General features: G+C 39.9%; 1 protein-coding gene and 2 pseudogenes across 1 annotated transcript in view; 2 read left to right on the top strand and 1 right to left on the bottom strand.

Annotated features, from left to right (window-relative positions):
- SLC5A1 (solute carrier family 5 member 1) overlaps window positions 1-15,862 on the top strand; it is a 153,420-nt gene that overhangs the window by 63,179 nt on the left and 74,379 nt on the right. The window lies entirely within an intron of this gene.
- On the top strand, window positions 6,286-8,172 carry LOC143683042 (DNA helicase MCM9 pseudogene; annotated as a pseudogene).
- On the bottom strand, window positions 9,749-10,125 carry LOC143683041 (GTP-binding nuclear protein Ran pseudogene; annotated as a pseudogene).

The raw sequence follows: 15,862 nt of genomic DNA, 5'->3' as shown, positions 1-15,862 counted from the left end.
TCAATTGAGATGATCATGTGATTTTTCTGCTTTGATTTGTTGATATGGTGTATTACATTAATTGAATTTCTTATGTTGAACCATCCTTGCATACCTGGGATGAATCCTACTTGGTCATGATCTATAATTCTTTTAATGTGTTGCTGAATTCGATTTGCTAGAATTTTGTTGAGGATTTTTGCATCTATATTCATTAGAGAGATTGGTCTATAATTTTCTTTTTTAATAATTTCTTTGCCTGGTTTTGGTATGAGGGTGATGTTGGCTTCATAGAATGAATTAGGCAGTTTTCCCTCCACTTCAATTTTTTTGAAGAGTTTGAGCAGGGTTGGTACTAATTCTTTCTGGAATGTTTGATAGAATTCACATGTGAAGCCGTCTGGTCCTGGACTTTTCTTTTTAGGAAGCTTTTGAATGACTGATTCAATTTCTTCACTTGTGATTGGTTTGTTGAGGTCATCTATTTCTTTTTGAGTCAAAGTTGGTTGTTCATCCTGTTTAGTCTTTTATCCTAACTTGTTATTGTGGTAGCATGTATGCAACTCAAAATTTGCCATTTTATCCACTTCCAAGTAGACAATTCAGTGACATTAATTACATTCACAATGGTGAATGGTGCTACCATCACCACCAACAATTACCAGAATTTTTTCATCACCCGAAACAGAACTAACCATTTTTAAATGTACAATTCAGTGGCTTTTTAAAGAATGCAGTTTACTTCTAATCAGATTAACTGAATTTATATTTTCTAAAGTTGCTTATTTTTGTCCTGAATTCATTGATTGCCCGTTTCACCCCAAATAATCTGTCGATAGAATCTGAGACCCTTTAGCTCCCTGGATTCTCTGCGTTCCCACCCCAGCTATGGAAAGGAAAACAAGACTCCAGATTTCTTAGATAGAGGGCGTGTCAATACTGGTAAGAGGATTAGTATTTATTGCTTCAGAGACAGGTATGACCCTAAGAGGGTAGTGCCAGTCTCTGTGGATCAAACTCCTCCTGAATTTGGCAGGTGGGAACATGCCCCGCTTGACTCGGCTGGAGGAAAGAAGGCATCCAATCCGAAATTTCACTGTTACTTCTCGAGTCTCAAAATCATGGAATTGGAACTGATCTCATTGGATCACCTAAGGGCTCTGAGCCCAGGCCAGGGATGAGACTTATTTTAGGTCACACTCCACCCCAGGCTGCCTTCCATTTGTCAAGTATTTATTGGCCACCACTGTGTGGAGGGTGCAGGGGTACTCCTACTTCCCTTTGTGCTCCTTGTCTCATGCATTGCCTTCCATCTGTCTTACCTGGTTTGCCCCATCCCTTTGGATCATTATTACTGGCCTTTCTAGATGCCACTCACATTTCTCTCTGGGAAACATCTCCTGACCTTTGCCTCCCCAGGGCACAGCCTCCATAAGATGCCTTTTCCAGAAACTCCAGAGCACAGTGTGGGTAGCTTTGTCATAGCACTTGTCATCTGGAATGGAGATGGACATCATATCCCCTCCAGTAATCTCCAAGTCTTCAAAGTTATGCATTTAGTTTTATTTTTCTGTGCATCCCCTCACAATTTCAGGCATGTAGTAAGAGGTATGCTCATTTATACTATTAGTAGTGTTGTCATTTTAATAGGGATACTGACTATGTGACAGGCATTGTGCTAAGTATTTACCATGAAGTATTTCATTAATCATGCCAATAAATTTGTGGACTAGGTATTATTATCCCCAAATCCTCATTTCTCAAATGAGAAAAATGGAGGCTCAGAATGGTTAAAATTTTCCAAAGTCAAACTGCTAGCATGTCACAGAGCTTGAGCTCATACTCAGGTCTGCTGGATTTCAAAACTCTGCTCAAAGATATTTTGTACACCAATGTTCATAGCATAATTATTCACGGTAGCCAAAAAGTATAAGCAGTCTAATTGTCCATCAACATTTGAATGGACAAACAAAATGTAGTATATTCATACAATATAATATTATACCTCCATAAAAATATGAAGTTCTGACATATGCTACAACATGGATGAAGCTTGAAAACATCATGTTAGGTGAGATAAGCCAAACACAAAAGGAAAAATAGTTTCTGATTCCACTTATATGAAATACCTAAGATAAGCAAATTCATAGAGAAAAAATATAGATTAGAGGGTGGTGTGACAGTGGCTCAGTGGCAGAATTCTTGCCTGCCATGCCAAAGACCCGAGTTTGTTTCTCAGTCCCTGCCCATACAAAAAAAAAAAAAAAATAGTGTAGAGGTTACCAAGAGCTGTGAGGGTAGAAAGGAAAGGTGAATTATTGCTTATTGTATACGGGGTTTCTGTTTGGTGTGGTGAAAAAGGTTTGGTAATGGATGATGGTGGTGGTAGCACAATACTGTGAATTTAATTAATACCACCAAATTCTAAATGGTTAAGACAGGAAATTTCATGTTGTATATGTGTTGTCACAATTTTTAAAAATGAAAGGAAGAGATAATGAATTGTTATATAATCCTTTAAAAGAAATTTCACCTTGTTTCTCACTGCTAGTAATCCAGTCCAAGTTTTTATCTCTTCGTAAATGTAACACAACTAACATGTGTTTTTGGTTGATTAAAATATCACATCCAGAATTTACAAACCCTGCTTAATAAATTATTAATGAAGGCATCAACGAACAAATGAACAAAAGAAATAGTGGACAGTATAGGTCTATGGGAAATATACTGACAAATAGTTTACGTATTCTTTTTGAGAAGGTTTGCATCCTGATAGGAGAGGAAGCAGGCACGTAATGACCTCAGGTTTAAGAGAGAAAATGGTGATTCCATCCAGATAGTGACACAGAGAAAGTACTTTGGGCCAAGAGAAGAGAGCGAGTATTTTCCTTGGGAGTGGAGGGGAGGGGAGGTTTCACAGTTAGAGGGCACATGAACTGAGACTTATAGGGGAGTAGAATTCATACCCCCCTGATTAGTGGCGTGTAAGTGGAGGTGGTGGATGGGGCATTGGGCAGGGTGGTTCTGCAAACTTAGCAGAGGAAACAGCTTTGACCAGATGCAGAAGCAGAAGGTAGATCCTGGGGAATAGCAGGGAGTTCAGCTGGTCTAGACTGAATGTGTTTAAGGAGGTAGAGAGGGATGGAAAGCTGAAAACAGGTTGTTGCCAGATGGTGGAGAGCCTTGAATGCAGGTTGAGGTCTTTATTCTCTTTGGTAGGTGTGGAGCATCTCTTGATTTTGAGTCAGAGAGTGACATGGAGAAAGGTGAGACTAGGGAGAACAGCAGTAATTCAGGGAAAGAGGATGTGGCTTGGTCTGGTGGGGAGTGGTGAGGAAAACATTTCAAAAGAAGTTACGGCAAGAATGTGACCTTTAACATCGTATAGGTTGGGGACTGAATCTCATTTTTTTTTCTATAAACTTTTTATTTTGAAATAATTTCAAACAGAGAGGACAGTTGCAACAATAATACAAAACATATACAGAGAACTCTACTATACCCCTCCCCCAGATACCAGATCCACCAACTTTTAACATTTGCCACATTTGTTGTATCATTCTTTCTATCTAACCATCCGTCTGTCTATTTTCTAAACATTTGAGAGTAGGTTGTATGCATCATTCTCCTTGAACATGTAATATTTTCATGTACATTTGTTGAGAACAAGGATTGACTCTCAGTTCTAAGGTGTTAGCTATGTGAGTCTGTACTAGGTACTGGCTTACTGAGCCTTAGTTTCTTTATCTATAAAATGGATTTGGGGGAGAATTAAACATTCACCTGGCATATAGTTATCATTAAGAATGATTAGTTCTTGCCCCAGAATAACTAAGCACAACCCTAAGCAAAGTTGTGAAATGAGTCAAGATTTCCTAGAGCCCCTTCTCCCTGCATTAAAAATTTTTCTCTAGACTTATACTCCAACCTTCATGCTGTTTCCATCTTCTAAACACAAAATCCAAGCCACACTAAGATGAGGGAGGTACAGTGTATTAACAGTATTTATATGTATTACAGTACAGAGACTAAGAACACACAGTCTCTGGATTTGCCCAGATTAGGATTCAAATTCTGACTCTACCATTCAGTAATCATGTGACCCTGGGCAAATTAGTTAATTTCTCCAAGCTTTGCTTTCTTCATCTGTAAAATGAGGATAATATCTTCCTTTACAGAGTTGCTGTAAGGACTAAATGAGAAGTTTATATCGTTCTTAGTATTATATTGATTCTTGCATGTGTCTAATAAAAACTGCTGCTTATTATTAAAAAAAAGAAAGAAAGAGAAGATACCTCCGTGGGATCCAATAACTGGCTGGAGGAAATAGGGGCAAAGAGGCATCAAGAAGTCAGAGGCCTGAGTTCTGGTTCCAGATAAAGCACATGGTCTCTCTGGGTCGCAGTGTTTCACTTGCAAAAGGTGGGATATGAGCTATGCAATCTCTTATGGCCTTCCCAGGTTCATATGAAAGCTACTCTTTAATTTCCAGGTCTTTGGAAGAAGCTGAGCAAGCAGATTTCAAAATGCAAATGATTGGCTGCCTCAGTGTAGTGAGCTGACTTTGGTAAGACTTCAGCCCTGAGCTCCTTGGTGAGGTAGCTGAAAAGCTGTGATTATTTTGTTATTGGTATATTATCAGGAAGCTGTGATAACAATATTAGATACTCTGCTCCTTTAAATAATTTTACAGTGGTGATACCTTGGCATGACTTACTTAGTTATCACCTCACATGTGTTCCTTTTTGAGAGGGGAGTTTGTGCTTTGTTGGCTTATGCTAGTATCAAACTCATTATGCGATAAGCTCAAGTTAAGGGCTTTACCAAAGGTCAGAGAAAGAACCCAGGGGCCAGGATTGAGTGGAGCTTCCTGGGTCTCCCCATCATCCCTCCATCCTCAGGCCTTCAAGCCTTTGGGCCTGTGTCAGAACTTGAGTCTGGCACAGCCGGAAATGTGGTAAGATGTGTCGGTAGTATGATTTTGGGACCCCCGAAAGGGTGAAGAAGGCTAATGGGCCAGGGAATGAGGGTGATGCTGGCGGAGGTGGAGAACCAAGGACTGCATGGTGACAGAGGAGTAGTAGGTCAGAGAGGGGAAGGGACTTGTCCGGGTGGCACAGAGAGAGGTGAAGCAGAGACTGGAAGTCAGAGTTTTGAGTTCTTTCCAAAGGTCTTTTTTTTCAGGACACTGTCTCTGGATACCTATTTTAATTTAAAAAAATTTTTTATTCAGGATATATATATACACATATGTAATATGAAATTTGCCATTTAAAACGGATTAACCATTTTTAAGTATATCAGTCACATTTATAATGTTGTATTACCTATCACCACCATCCATGATCAAAGCTTTTTTATCACTCCAAAGGGAAACTCTGTATCTGGATATATATATATATTTTTTTTTTTTTGGATGCATGGCCCGGAAATTGAACCAGGTCTCCCGCATGGAGGGCAGGCATTCTACCACTGAACCACCTGTGCACTCTTGGGTACATATTTTAAAAGTGCGTTTAAGATCAGTGGGTTCACATTCAAGTTCTGTCTTTTTTTTTTTTTAATTTTTAAACTTTTTAAAAAAACATATAACAACAAACAAACGCAAACATCCTTATCAAGTTCTGTCTTTCAGTAGCTGTGTGACCTTGGGCAAGTTACTTAATCTCTTTGAGTAAATCTCAGTTTCCTTTTCTATTAATTGGGGACAATAACATCTATTCCATGGGAGTGTTATGAGAATTAAAGGAGATAATGTTAGCAAAGCACTTATTGTAGTGTTCAATAAATGATAGCAAGCAATCGAGTAATAGTAGTCTTTTTATTATTATTCTAATAATGGTCTTCTGGAGAATCATTGCCTTGGTCTAAGGAAGTAAGTGTTCAGTGCAAAAGGCCCTGCACATCATCCTCTTCTCTGGACCTGTTGCCCTTTTTTTTTTTTTTATGTATGCTGTATGGCGGGGTCACATTTCTTTCTTTTTCCATGGGAGTATCCCATTATTGCAGCACCATTTGTTGAATATTTTGTTTGTTTTTGTTGGTTTCTTTCTTTCTTTGTTTGGGAAGTGTATGGGCCAGGAATTGTTGCCCTCTTTTGTATTCTTTCTCTCATCTGTTAGGACTTGTTCTCGCTGTGACTGTCCCCTAACACACACACAAACAACAACAGAAAGCTAGAGGGTTCAGACCACCTCCAGGTCAGGTAGGCCTTTTTGTAGGGGACTTTCAAAGTCGATCCCCCCTTATGTTCTCTGGTTTCTCTGGGCTAGCCTTGGGGATCTTCAGAAGTGATTTCACCCACTCATAAGTAGATTTGACCTGATCCTCGTTTTGCTCAATACCAAGAATGAAGACTGGGATCATTTAATTTCCTCCTTTATCTTAGAAAATAAAGGTTGCACAAGCAAATCTCTTTGGAGCATGGGAAAGATGAAAACCTACTTCTGCCTCATCAGGAAGCTACAACCCACACTGTCTGATGAGGGTAATCAGGCTCTTCTCTGGTACGGCCAGATGCAATGGCAGAGCAATTCCCTGAATGCTGTCTGGACCACCATCTGCCTGCTGGAGAGCTTGATATGATTAGCAGAAGCTCATGCATGCCTGATATTTCATGACACTGTCACTCTAGAAGATGCCATTACGGTGGTGTCAAGATGGAGTCCTCAGTGCAGGGAGGCACATTGCTGGGAGGGGTGAATGCACTCCCTACTTCCTTTCCAGAAAACCCTCTGGAGCAGTACTGAGACAGTGTGAACTTATTCTGGAAAAGCTGGAGCTGCAGACCTCTTGAATGAAGAGTTCAGAAGACTTGACAGGTTACACACTCAGAGTGTGCCCCAACCCAAGTGAAGGGCAGTGGAGGCAGAGACTGCTCCAGGATCCTCAAGAAATGATCCACAGGAAGACTCAAAGTTCAGATCTTCTGCAAGCAGGAAATGAATTCTAATAGGCATACTTCCTTTCCAGGAGGCAGTCCCAGGGGAAGCCCAACTCTAGAGCCCTTATCTCCTCAGGAACTTAACAGCTCAACAAGTAGAAAACATTAGCTGAATACAAAAATAGCAGAGATGACAGTTTGGACTGGTTTGACTCCATGGCAACTCAACAAATTGTACCTAAAAACACTGTTTCTGTGTCTTCTAGAGAAGCAACTGTGGGGGAAATGGCTTTGAAAACCTCCAATGAATCTCAGGTTAAGGAAAAGAGTGGGTCAGGCGAAAGTAGTGAATCTGAAGCTGAACAGCTTCCAGCACCATGGGAGACAGAGGCTCCATGGAGGCCAGACAAGACTTTCCATGTTGAGGGCAAAAAGGCAGCAATAGTTTCTGAAGCAACAAGATCTGCTGATGAACCAGACTCCGTACTGACTTATCCCATCCCTAAGAAACTGCACAGGCTGTACAAGGAGAGGGCCCGGGAGTTCTGCAGAAACCTCGAAAAGGAGCCTTTCAACACTCATAGGCCTGTCTCAACCTCAGTCCATCCCTGTGCAGAGCCCACAAAGAATGCTGAAAGCTAAAAGAGACGGAAGTCCCTTGCTCAGATGGAAGAATCTGAACTTGAAAGTGTTGAGAGTTCAGCAAAACTGGCAAAATTTAGTTTCAAACAGAAGTCAAAATTGATCCTCTCCCCGGAAGACCGCAGCCAAGTATCTCCTGGCCCAGCTGAAATAGCGGTTCATAGTCCTAAAACTTCCCAACATAGAAAAAGAGGAGAAGTAGTTCTGCCTGTGAAGGGTCTAGAAACATCAGCATCTCCCTCAGGAAATAGAAGCTCAGATCAGCTTCAGGGTAAGGCAGAGACTGTGTCACAGCAGCCCCCAAAGAAAAATGGACCAAGAGGGAAGCGAGACTGTGCCCCTGAAAAGAGAGCTATTCAGCCTGAAGTAGAGCTTGGGAACCAGAGGGGCATTCTCATCTTACTTGTGAAAGAGAGAAAAAGGAAGAGGTTTCAGGCAGTAATAAAAGTAGCAAAGTTCATCCTCACACATTAGGTACACTGGCAAAATTCTCCTTCACTTGCCCCCTTGGAACCCCTGTCAGAATCCCCTCCTCCTCCTGAAAGTAAGAACTGGGTGAGAGAGGGCCAAGCCTTCCTCCTACAACCACAGTCACAGTGCTTGGCAGCAAAAAGGAAAACTTTTCAGTTGGGGGAGTGTGCTGGTTTGAAAGGAAGTATGCCACCTAGAAAAGCCATATTTTAATCAAAATCCCATTTCATAAAGGTAGAATAATCCCTATTCAATACTGTATGTTTGAAACTGTAATCGAATTGTCTCCCTGGATGATGTGATTTAGTCAAGAATGGTAAACTGGATTAGGTGATGACATGTTTCCACCCATTTGGGTGGGTCTTGATTGGTTTACTGGAGTCCTATAAAGGAGAAAACATTTTGGAGAAAGAGATTTGGAGAGAGCAGAGAATGCTGCAGCACCACAAAGCAGAGCGTCCACAAGCCAGCAACCTTTGGAGATGAAGAAGGAAAACGCCTCCCGGGGAGCTTCATGAAACCAGAAGCCAGGAAAGTAAGCTAGCAGATGATACCGTGTTTGCCATGCGCCCTTCAGCTGAGAGAGAAGCCCTGACTGTGTTCACCACATGCCTTCTCACTTGAGCGAGAGACCCTGAACGTCATTGGCCTTCTTGAACCAAGGTATGTTTCCCTGGATGCCTTAGATTGGACATTTCTATAGACTTGTTTAATTGAGATATTTTCTGAGCCTTAGAACTATAAAGTAGCAACTCATTAAATTCCCCCCTTTTAAAAGCCATTCCATTTCTGGTATATTGCATTCCAGCAGCTAGCAAACTAGAACAGGGGGTCCTCCGAGAAACTGGCTTTTTCCAGAAACTTTCTCTTCACTTTACCAGAACAGTGTTAGATTTTGACTGAAGTGAGAGATGAGAAAAAAGCCATAACAATGGAAAGCTTTCTGATCAAACTTCACCCTCCCCAACTCAACACCTTTAGGGTACCAAGGTGGTGTTTACAAATATATTAGACTATCAGTTAAATTGAATACCACTCTGAATATCAGCTCCTGCATCATGTTTTATAATTCCTGTGTATTTCAGGTTTATCTTCATGACTGGTGTAGTCAATTTAGGAAAGTGTGATACCAGTACTTGAGTTGAATTAATCGACTCTTTGTCTAATTTTGCAAATAGAGTGCTTATATTCTACCACCCTACACCCCAAAAAGTGATTTTGGGGTACCATGTCACCTTTTCCCTTCCACTTCTGGGACAACTGACTTCCTTGTTTAATCGCTTCGTCTTAGAGTGCTTCCTTCCAAAAAGTGAGGGCCCCTTGTCCTCCCAGCTCTTCTATGGCATTAAGTCATATCCCTCCCCCCAAGAAGGGAACTGTGTATGTTCTAAACACTTCCTCACCCTCTAACTTTCCTTTTGTTGTTGTTGTTGATATTTGAAATACAACTTCATTCTGATTCTAAATGAAAAGGAATGGAGATGACAATATCAAACAAGACTTGACCGCAGAGTATTGTGATGTGACTGTAGCCATCTTATATTTGAAACTCAAAAAGGAAACAGTTATGTTCTAAAATAGCTAAATACCTTGGAGTATTTTTTTGAACTGCCACATTCACTTCGAAACCCATTCATCTCCTTTGGCACCCCCAAAATTAAACACATACTCTGCGTAGCTATATAATAAAGTGGCAAACAGGCTGTGTGACTGATGTCACAGGACAATTGCCTATAAACTAGACTTCTGACGCTGGGCTCCAGCTCTGTATTCTCACGGATCATCATCCTCATCCAGCAGAGAAGTTGTTTGAGCAACCTCTAATTCATGTTCATACTGTGCTGCCAAATCTGGGTCCGTGGCAACTTCTGGTGGAGCAAGAGCAGGTATAGCAACAAACTCCAAGTTAGGGTCTCCAATTGGTTTTCTAACAAGCCAAAGGAAGGACTTTTCAAAATTGTAGTTACTTTTGGCAGATATGTTATAGTACTGAGGATTCTCCTTTCAGTGGAAGGCAATGGATTTTGCTTCAACTTTCCTGTCAATATCTACCTTGTTGCCACACAACCCAATGGGTAACACACCTGTGCCAGATCTCTATGCCAGTTAGGCACATTCTCATAAATAACTTTTGATGTTATATCAAACATTATAATGGCATACTGGGCTTGGATATAATAGCCATCTTTCAGTCCACTGAATTTCTCCTGACCAGCCATATCCCATATGTTGAATCCTCTATTGATATGGAACACAAGGGGATGGTTAAGGTGGTTACCTACTTCTCAAATTCACCAGGCAAATGACGTTCCATGAATGTAGCTTTTCCTTTACCACCATTGCCAAGCAATACAAGTTTAAACTGTACTTGGGGTTCTCCAGCCCCCATCTGACTGACTGAACCTCCTTTTGAGGCTTACCTGATGGGTAAGGATTATTATTTACATTTGACACACAGGGAAACTGAGTGCCAAGGAGTTGAAGTGACTTGTCCAAGGTCATATACAAGCTAGTAGCAGACTCAGCAGATGCAGCACTTAAATTCGGGAAACCTGATTCTGAGTCCAGTGTTCTTACATTTATGTTAAATTCCTGGAAGAATTCCTGCCTCTGGATTAAGTAGCATTCAAGGTCTTTCATAATGTAGAATTGTGTCTGTCTTGCTAACCTTTCTTCTCATTCTGCTATTCTCCCATCAGGGGTCTTTTCACTTGCTGTTCTCTCTACCTGGATGAAATACTCCAGAAATCCATGGGACTCAGTCCCTCCTCCCATCATTTCTCTGCTCGAGGACTCTTTATTGGTTTGTTAATGCAGCCAGAATGCAAATATACAAGAAATGGAGCAGCCTTTATAATGGACATTGATTAAGTTATAATTTTTCAGCTCTAAAGCCATAAAAATGTCCAGACTAAGGCATCCAGAAAAAGATACTTTGGACTTGGGTCCAGGATACCTCTGTCAGCTGGGAAGGCATGTGGCTGGTGTCTGCTGAGGTCATAGGCCTTTGGTTTTGAATAACTCCCCTGGGGGTGTTTTCTTTCTGCACCTCCAAACACCTGGGCATCATGTTGGCTCTGAGGTTTCTCCAAAATGTTTCCCCCTTTAAAGGACTCCAGTAAACCAATCAAGGCCCACCTTGAATGGGTGGAATCACATCTCCATCTAATCAAAAGGTCACACCCACAACTGGTGTGTCACATTTCCATGGAAACAATCTAATCAAAGATTCCACCCTAAAAAGTGGAATTAGGAAAGAAAACATGGCTTTTGGATTAGGATTAGGATTGGATTAGGAAAGAAAACATGGCTTTTCTAGGGTACATAACAATTTCAAACCAGCACAGCCCCATCTGGAAAGGCCCTCCTTAATCACTGACCCTCTTTATATCCTTTTTCTACTTGATTTTTCTTTTTAGCTCTTCTTATTGCCTGATACATTATATATTTATTTGCTAGGTTTGTTTTTTTTAAACAACTAGATGTGAATAGGGACAGTGTTTTCTTCACTGCAGAATGAATGGCACATAGAAGGTGTTCAGTAAATATTTCTTGAGTAACAAGAACAGATATATCCATCCACACTGGACTATTCATGCTCTCATGCTTTTGTCCATGCAGTTCCCTGTCATACCAGAAATGCTTCACACATTTAATAGGTATTTTTATGTTGCCTTCTCCTTAAAGCCTATTTTGGTTTCTCAAAGATGCCAATAAATCTGTATTAAGCTCAGAATAGAAGATCATCTACTATGATTCTCTTCTACGTACACCTGTTTTACTAGAAGATCTCTCTCTATATATAAGATATTATAAAAAGTACAGCCTTGGGCACATGATCCAAAATGTCAGGTTATTCTCTTGCTGATTGAAAAACAAACACACATAAAAACCAAAGACAATTTGCCAGCAGAGTCACTTCCCATTCCACATATAGTCTCTTTGGCGTCCAGCATTTTGAAACCAGTTGAAATGTGAATCCTGTCTAGATTCATTTGTTTTTTTTATAATTATGCCTGCAATACATTAGTTTATTTGAAAAAAATAGGCAATATGGTCAACAAGAAGAAAAAAGTCTTATTTCAAGCTCATAAAGTGCTACAGTTAACATTTGGTGTGCATATATTTTTCAGACTTTAAAATATATATTACATGTAATATGCATATATATTAAATACATCAAAATTTATATTATATATTTATAAATAAGCTTCATGTATCTACAAAATGGAATCAAACCATATCATTTTATAGAGCCACAACATCCTTTTCAGTAGCCACAAATTATTCTAGCATATGGATGTATTTATGTTTATTTAATGAATTGCCTATTGTGGGTCATTAAGGTTGTTTAGAGTTATTATCATTGTAGACATTACTGAGATGAATGTCCCTCTCATATTTGTCTGATTATTAGGATAAACTCCTAGGACAGGACCTGTTAGTCTAAGGGATTGAATATTTTTAAAATTTGGATATGTGTTGCCAAGCTGTCCTTCACGATGACTGTCTTGGATTATGTTTTCATCAGCAGAGTGTGAAAGTACGGGCTCCTCCAAATCCTCACCACAGTGAAATCTAGAATATTTTAAGTATTTGCCAACCTTGTACTGTTCGTATTTCAGTTGGTTCACTTCAGCTCACTGTGATTTAATTCACATGTATTTTTACCCCCTTTCCTAGAGAGCTGTCATTCTTATAAGAGAAAGAATACCCAGAGACAACCCCAATGCCCATTTATAGGGAATGGTTCAATCAATGATTACACATACAGACCCTGGAATACTTGTGGCCATTTAAAAAAATAAGGCCATTATCAATATACAAGAAGGTTTTTCTTAATATATTGGTGAGTGAAAAAAGCTCTATAGTATTCCATATTCTAACCAATCCCCTATAGTGGAATTTCGATAGCTTCTAGTTTTTCACTATAACAAATAATGTATTTTGAATATTCGTGCTCACCCGTGTGAGCATTTTCACAAGATAGACATTTAGAAATTGGAATTGCTTGGTCAGAGACTGCACATTAAAATTTTTGATAGATATTGCTAATTACCATAAAAATTATGCTCCCATTAAGAGTGTATGAGTAGCTCATTTTCTCTTCCCTTCACCAACAATGAATATTAACCTTCTAGGTCTCTGGCAATTTCATAGGTGGAAAATGGTATCTTATTTTATGCTTTTTCTTTGACTACTAAAGTCTTTTCTTAGGTAATGGCGGATGCCCTTGGGTGGAAAAATGCTGGGAACTCTTCCATAAGAAAGGTCCCTGTGGATGAATTCATTAGAACCCTGGAGTTCTTGACAACTGCTTGAGAACAAGGCCTAAGGAGGCTAGAGTTTAGATGGAGAAGGAAGAGTATGCAATTGAGACTTGCAGCTTTACTCAGAGAAATCAGCTTTGGAGCCCCCAGAGAGAGGCTGGAAGGTAGCATACCCAGGGGTAGCATACTGGGCCAGGGTGGCCAGGGCCCTAGTGCTGTGTCCTCAGTTGATTTGCTGTGGGACCCGCAAATCCCTCTCTGAGCCACAGTGTGTCTGTCTGATTAGTGAGGGATGGACTACATGCTCTAACGGTCCTCTAATAACAGAAATTCTGATGCATTTCCACTAACCACCCAAGATAGCTAAGGCTGCTATCTCTCATCCTCAGTTTTCTCTCCTGTAAAATGGAGACAGTTTCCCCTCCCTTGCCTCACTGACTTTGCAGGGTTGGTATGAGATTGCTGTGAGAGGAGAGGTGGGAAGGTGTTTTGTTAGCAGAAAAGACCAATGCAAATATAAGGGCTTGTCTTTTTCTTTTTAAAACCAACTTTATTAAGGTATAATTTGCATACAAAAATACACAGATTTTAAATGTACAGTTTGCTGAGTCTTGACAAATGTTTGTACCCATGTAACTACCATCTCAATCAGGGCATAAAACACTGCCAGCCACCCAGGGAGTTCTCTTGAATTCCTTTGTAGTCACTCACCCCTCTCCTGCCCTAGACGATTTCTGTCATCATAGATTAATTCATGTTGTCTGTCTTAGGGCAACATATAAATGAAGTAATACAGAATATATTCTTTAGGTTTGCCCTCTTTTCTCAATTCAGTGCCAGTGAGATTTATCTACATTGTTGTATGTATCCATAGTTTATTCCTTTTTATTGATGAGTAGTATTCCATTGAATGGATGCACCACAATGTGTTTATCCATTTCCCTGTTGATGGACGTTTGAGTTGTATCTAGTTCCTGGTTAATATAAGTAAAACTCCTATGAACATTTGTGTACAAGTCTTTTTTGTGTGTATATATTTTGATTTCTCTTGATTAAATTCTTAAGAGTGGAATTGTTAGGTCATAGGGTAGGTGAAGAAATTGTCATAGTTTGCTTTGAACAATGTTTTTGGAGAAGGTAGAAGACTGGATTGGAAGCTCAGAGACCAGACCATGACCTTGGACAAATCACTCTTCCTCTTTGGGCCTTGATATCCTCACTGTAAAATGAGAGGGTAGGTTGAATACTCTGAACCCTTTTCAACATAAAGATTCTTAGAGGTTGGAGAAATTGAAAAACCTGATACTTGCTTGACTCAGGGCCACTTACTAGCAGGTTCCAGTGCCCAAGAAACCCAAGCAACCCTCTGTATCAGGGCTCTCTGTGGGTAATTACAATGATAAGGACAGTTGTAGTTAAAAGAGGCCTTTGTCCCTAGAGAGTTCACAGCCTTTTCACATGAAACAATAACTTTGGAGAATACTTTGCACTGCAGGAAGCCCTCCCAGCCTAGGTATTTTCTCAAGGAGTGGAAAGAGGAAAAAGGCAGAGTGACTCGGGATGAGTCAAAACAAGAGATTAAACTGGGGCCTGGAATACCTGCTGACTGGAAAACAGGTGAATGAGCATGTAGCTGACCCACCATTAAAATGAGACCCTATGGTTGGATCCAAGATCTAAGCCTATATAAAAATCTGTTTGGCATTTCTGCCCTCTTCAAACATAACCCTGAACCATTTCAGTTTATTTTTAGAGGAGATTGCTTGCTCAGCAAGATCAATTCCCTGTTATACGTGTCTGTCAGAGCCAAACCGAAGCTAGCAGGTCAAACAGCAGGCCCTCTTCCAATAATAAAAACACTCAAAATACAAGTAGATTTTCCATGGTTCACGTTTTGGACCTTTAAAGTGGTTCTTTCTTCATGTATGGCCAATTCAGAATTGATGGCTTTTCATCTCAGACTTTTATTCTGTGGTTCAGAGTTTATACTTGTATATATAACTATGTGGGCATATATTGTGTTTATATATAGGTTTGGGTATATATGGCTTCATTTTTGTGCGTGTAATATAATACTTTAATCAGAGTCAATTTAAAACGTTAGGCTAAGCTCCCCAGGCTGTTCATTGTTATACATTTGTCTTTCGGGGTAATGAGAATGACACTCCTCTTTTTCTCTCTTGCTTCCTGGTATGATTTCCCAAACTTGGCAAAACCCTGTTGAGAAGCTTGTCAAAGAGCCTTAGAAAATCCAAGGGATCAGGGACACTTGATGGTGCATTAGATTCTTTTCCTCTAGTTCAGACAGAAGATCATTCTTTAACTGAGTCTTTACCTCGTTACGTTGTCTTACTGTTCTTGGTGTTTCAGCCAGACAGATGAGCTATTGTTTAGAAAGGTGTGTGTGTGTGTGTGTGTGTATGTGTGCATAAACTGTATTTATTTATAATGACTCCTAAATAAAATTGTTTGTGTGGGTAGAGGATGAATTAGTGTTAAATAGCAATGGTCAGCGATGACTATAACTATTAAAAATTGTATGTAGGCGAGTAAAGCTCTTTCTGTGAAGCCAGCTTTGTTGTTCATAATGATAAAAAAAATCTTTAGATTTGTAAAT

This window comes from Tamandua tetradactyla, chromosome 5 (assembly GCF_023851605.1).
Source record: "Tamandua tetradactyla isolate mTamTet1 chromosome 5, mTamTet1.pri, whole genome shotgun sequence".
In the NCBI taxonomy this organism is placed as follows: domain Eukaryota; kingdom Metazoa; phylum Chordata; class Mammalia; order Pilosa; family Myrmecophagidae; genus Tamandua; species Tamandua tetradactyla.
The sequence above is the reverse complement of the archived record's forward strand: the minus strand, read 5'-3'. Positions and strand labels throughout refer to the sequence as shown.